This window comes from Notothenia coriiceps, unplaced genomic scaffold, assembly GCF_000735185.1.
Source record: "Notothenia coriiceps isolate Sejong01 unplaced genomic scaffold, NC01 NC01_scaffold00008448, whole genome shotgun sequence".
Classification (NCBI taxonomy): Eukaryota; Metazoa; Chordata; class Actinopteri; order Perciformes; family Nototheniidae; genus Notothenia; species Notothenia coriiceps.
Window position 1 is genome coordinate 1 of NW_011341149.1, and position 5,859 is coordinate 5,859.

The window sequence follows — 5,859 nt, forward strand, 5'->3', positions numbered from 1 at the left end:
CATTAACTGAGTTTTAAACATCACTTTAAATGGAAGATCCCCATAGGCCCCGCCCACTTGATCGGATCGGCCGATACTGATTCCGGCAATCGGCCCCAAATTTGGCGATCGGAGCATCTTAATCAACGTTTTTGTTGTTGTCATGAATCCTGTTTTTGTTCCAAGAAAATAATTCAATCTTTAGTATGAAGAAGAAAAAGAAATAAAAACCGTTTAAAGTCTTCCAAGCCTTCAACCGAAGCACAAATCCAATCAGAAATGTATAAAAAAAACTTTAATATAACCTTCTTTTTGAAAAGGACTGCTTCAAAATCCCTAATTGCTATACAAGTACCCACTCAATGAAAATGTTTTCCAGGATCTAAATAGCAACAAAAACTTTTTTGTCCAGTAAAGTTAAATGTAAGAGCTATAAAAGCAGTACAATTACATGTAAAAATAAAAAGGAACATAAACAGTTCCATCTTCTACTCTTATTTTCATACAGAACATATTAACCTTGAGAATCTCTGTAAGCAAAACGTTTCAATAGCCTGGAACATTGCTTTCATTTCCAATCGAAGAGCCGCCTCTTAGGAAAAGCCTTCTAGCTACAGTTGGCCTCCCCTTCCGAATATTAATGGTAAAAGAAAAAGGACCAATACCTCAAAAAGTACCTATAAATTAGGGCTGTGCAATTAATCGGATTTTAATCGCGATTACGATTATGGCTTGCAACGATTATGAAAACAGCTTAATTGACAAAATACGATTATTTTGCTGGGTGCGCTTTCGCCCCTCCCTAAAAGCCCACTCTGCCACGTGGGAGTGACATGTGTTGTGAGTGTTCAGCGCGAGCGAAGATGTCAGAACAAGACCAGCAACTCGTTAAAAAGAAGGGTAAAACTATTTCTACTATTTGGAAGTACTTTGGCTTGCAGGAGTCCGACGTGGAGGAAAACAAAGTACAGTGCAGGATTTGTTACCAGGTTGTGTTGGAACCGCACGCTAACACAACCAATCTCTTTAATCATCTGAAATACAACCACAAAGTGCAATACGACCGGGCAATAATACAACAAAAAGCTGACCAAAAAGCAGATGCCCGCTCGACTTCATCCACCACATCATCACAGTCATCGATTCAGGACGCATTGTACAGAGCAACGGCCTCAGAGATATTACAGGTGCCATTACATTTCACATCGCTAAAGATATGTGCCCAGTTAGCACTGTTAGCAACCAGGGCTTTAAGCAACTTGTCAACACGTTGGACAAGCGTTACGCGATGCCGTCTCTGTATTATTTCAGCAGGTCTGCGCTGCCTGCGCTATATGACAAATGCCGTGGGGAAGTTGAGAGAGATGTGGCTTCAGGTCTAGCCCAGGGGTGCCCAACCAGTCGATCGCGATCGGGGAGATTCCCAGTCGATCGCGAGATGTGTCTAAAAATCGAACAACAATATTCTGTTTTATCGTTAATGTCCTGTAACATAATCTTCCTGTGCCAGAATAATGCACTTGAACGCATCAAAGCTTTGTGATTGGCCGGCGTCACCCCATGTGTCGGGGCGTGGCTGGTGGGCAGTGCACTATTTTGCTGACATTGTCCGTGTCAACAGGAGTGACAGTCCGCACCAGGGCTGGACTGGCCATCTGGCATACCGGGCATTTTCCCGGTGGGCCGACGTGTCTTTTGGGCCGACACGTCATTTTCTGAAGTCCCGGCCCATAAGACGGGTAGATTGGCCCTCTGTTTAAATGTAATTGACACTGGGCCGGCCCAATCAAATCTTTAATCACCTCCCCCTGTGGGCCGCTCGGTGTGCATCATTAAATCACGCCCCCAGGAGGTGAGCCGGCCGTTGAAGCCAAACTGCCTTTTTTTTCGAGAAAAAAAAAAGTTCGAGTTAGAAATGGAGAAGGCGAAGGCGAAGACGAAGACGAAGGCCAAGCGAAAAGGGGGAGCAGAAACTTGCATTCTCAGCATTTTGATCAGCTCCTTTCTCTTCTCATTTGACAGATGGACAATGAGCACACTGTTTGGCGAAAGCATTGGAATTTGAAAGTACTTGTTCTTCTCACTACTCATTGTATAGATTTATAACATATTGATTATATTTCATCCGCTCCTCACCTCTTGGTCCAAGTCATCATAATCATAACTGTCTCCGTAGATGTTGACGTCTAGGTTCTCCCAGTCCATCTCACTGTTCAGGCTGTAGTTTTCAAGGTCAAAAGCTTCATCATCTGTCACACCTGTAGGTGCTGCCATGTTAGGGGAGTGGCCCATGAAGACCACGGCCAAGACAAGTGCCATCATCAGAGGCATCCTGAGTTCAAACAAGGGGGCTACCTGCTGTAATCAAAAGAGAATAGTCAAGGGTCTAATAAAATGCAAAACTGTTCAGTAAACAAAAGATTAAATAAATATGGAAACTTAAACCCGTCCCAGAAAAGGCTTATTTCAGCCCTCTAAAATAAGATGCTTGATTCAACTCAAGTGATACACAAAGCTCATGTTTCAAAAGTCAAACTATATGTCATGTATCCTGAAGTCAATTCTTATTGTTGGAACCCAAGGAAGAAAAACTTGGAAAAAGTTATGTTTATTACTTCAACACTGGACATTGGAATGTATACATTTTAAAGATAATAGAAGAAAAGATTGAAAATAGATAGAGGGAATAAATAATAAGCATTACATTTCATTTAGCTGACGCTTTTATCAAAAGCGACTTACAACTACTATCTGTCCATTCTGTGGGTACCACAGATGGGCAGACGTTGCAGAGAGCACAGCAAACTGTTACCATCTTGTCCAGGGGGGTAGGCTTCTTGAGTGGCTGCTTGGCAAGGAGACAGCGGGATGATGTTTTGAAGGATTGTGTCTTTGTTCCTGAACTTCTTTATCCTCTGAGGATGAATTTGCTCTGTTCCTGCATTTGAGATCAATTTAAATTGTATTTAACTTTCTTTATTACTTGTTGAAATATAACAAAGGACAAATGTGACATCGATCACCTTAGGTTAATAGAAAATGTTTTCTCAGTTCTCTTCTGATCTCAGTCACAAAACGGCCCTGTAAATATTAAAGTAAGACAATAATGGTAAAGTGTGTGACAAATGGAGAAGTTATCAAGAACTGGTACTAAACTGGTACCAGTGCCTGATTGGTCAGGAGCTGGGGAGGAGCGTGCTGTTTATGTGATGATAAAAGCGTTCTAAACATTTTAAATGCTGTGCCTTTTTATCTCAACGCTTGGATTCAATAACCCCCTAGGGGAACTCTCTCCTTCGGAGGACCCAGCCCACGTCGACCACGACGTGGCGCTGCTTTGGTTCAGCAACATGCTAGCAAATGAGCTAAAAAGCTAACTCGGCTGAAGAGGATCCAGAAATTGTACTTTCATTTTTTCTTTAATCATTTATTTGAGATCACCACCGGCGATAAAATAAAAGATGACCCTGGCCAGGTGAATAAGATTAAGCTGTTTACCTTTAGCCACCAATATTGTTATATTAGTTAGTTAATTAATTGTTGAATATGGCAGTAATTTAATCATGACTTTATCATTTGATATTTAAAATAAATTCTGTAATCTTTTTTTCCACTCCCTGCTCCGTGAACAATACACAACTTTTTCTATGGCCTATTTTTTGTAGGCTGTTTAATTACCTGGATATTTCTTATTATTCCATTGTTTATTTACTACATGTTGTAAATAATGGTAAAACCTCAGTAAATATATTTAACTGCTAGTAGTTTAATAACATTTTTCATTTTCATGTATTCATAAAGTAGAGGTAAGAATATATGCATCATCTGTCGCAGCTTCATGTCTTCTATTATGAGCAGCATGGAATACTTTCATTTCTAAGACAGAGGAAATCAATCATGTCATTTAATAATCACAGCACCAAAACAAATATCAGCAAAAGTGGGTTCATGACGTTCTTTATTTTTATTATGTGTGATGCAAGTATAGAGAAGCAGCTGTTTGATGATAAGAATTTTGGGGAATCAGACTCAAGCAATGCTCATTAAAAATCTATGAAAGAAAGGACACAGAAAAAATCTAATTCTGAACCTAAGACAGAAAGAAGTGCAAGATAAAATATAGATAAATATAAACAAACACAATTTAGATTAAGTAATATAAGTGTTTAGGCAAATGTACAAACTGTTAACAGCAATTATAATAACTATATACAGTATATTCATAATGAGAAGTACTGTATGACACACAGATGTGATTTGTTTGAAAACGTGTATACTTGTGCACAGGTGAGTCTGCTCTTTGTAGCTTCCAAAAATCACCTGCGAAAGTTTGGGGAATAAATCAACTCCGTAGCCAGCGGTTTGTACATACAAGTCATCTGTTTCCCCGATGTGTGGGGAGATCCCACGTTTCTTGTTCAGGTTTGTTTTTTGTTTTATTATTTGTTGCTTCTGAAAAGATCAAAGGTAGCGATACAGTTATTTTTTAACCTTTTCATATCTCTTCATATTATCTTTTGCACAAAATTATGGAGAGTAGTATCAATTAGGACTGGAGTATCAGTTTCGGTATACCCATCCCTGGTGCAAAATGCTTTACTAAATGCCAATTGTTGCACTTCCTTTTCCAATGTTGATAAGTCAATTCCATCATACATTTTGTGAAATTTATGCAAGCTACTGTCTACCAATGCCAGTGCCGACATCACCATGGTATCCTTGCTTTATTCATTGTCCCCATTAATCTTCACATTGCAAATGGCTGATTAGTGAGAAGCATTGTAGGCTGTTTGGTCATAGTACCACAGGAATGTTTGCTTAGAAGGCTGGCAGCACTGTGTGAATGTTGGCTGGGACAGTTCTGCAGTTACTGCTGGGTTTCACAAGAGCTTATTAACTACTCATGTCATTTTTTGTGTGTAATAATATAAGCACACAATTCTGTTTATCTGAATGGTAGCAATCGAGACCACTGACAACATAACTGCAGATAAATACCTAAAATGTTACATAACACATACATACATTTTTTCACAAGTAGTATCATGCAATACACTCTTTTGGTTTGTCATAAAAATCGGAGGAATCCTAAATCTTACATCGTTTATGCTGTTAAGCAGTTTTAGTACACATAAATAATTAATCATTACACCAGTCACTGCAATTGAGGCAAATGTCGGCAATAGAGCAGAATCAATCTATTGTTTTTCAGAAAGTGAATAACAGCAACTGATCATCACTAGACTCATCACTTACCTTCCTGCATAACATGAGGAAATAAAAGAAAAAAATGTAATAATTGCATATAACTTACTTCCCTGTTTCTGCTGTATGTTGAAGACTCCACAGCATTCAGTTGTTCTGATCCTGTTGCTATTCTTGGCTACTTTATCCCTGGGTGCTCAGACTGGTCCCAGAGTCCCTGCGGGCTCATGTGGTTCACTGGGCTTCGGAGTGGCCTGTGGACAATGCGGTATTGTATGGTTAGAGGAGGGGGATGACGTGGCAGAAAAACAGGGGGGTTGTGCAGGTCATTTCAGTCAATGTATACTCAGCTGTCCCCAGTACCCCTTTCAAGACACAAACACACAACACACACCCACATACAGTTAGCAGACAGTCACCAGAATTTGTGCTAAAATCACAGTAGGTTTCTGATAACTATAGAGCTTCAGTGGCCTCTAAGAACTCCTCAATGATCCAATAATAAATACAAAAATACACCCTCACTTACCAAAGTGTCCTCCAAGCTTACAGGATAGGTTTTTTTCTGGTCTATTAGGGATAGGGTTAGTACAGGGACACGTAAACAGCTAAAATAAAATGAAACAATTGATAAAAAACAGGACACCAAAGCAAACATGGGTTCAGACTGGGTCT

General features: G+C 39.6%; 1 long non-coding RNA gene across 1 annotated transcript; it reads right to left on the bottom strand.

Moving 5' to 3' along the window:
• Window positions 1–2,115: 2,115 nt before the first annotated feature.
• Window positions 2,116–5,440, bottom strand: LOC104944593 (uncharacterized). The gene is made up of 4 exons (XR_798239.1): window positions 5,294–5,440; window positions 3,003–3,060; window positions 2,722–2,917; window positions 2,116–2,337 (listed from the first exon to the last, which is right to left on the bottom strand). It is a non-coding gene; the product is annotated as an uncharacterized lncRNA (long non-coding RNA).
• Window positions 5,441–5,859: the final 419 nt, after the last annotated feature.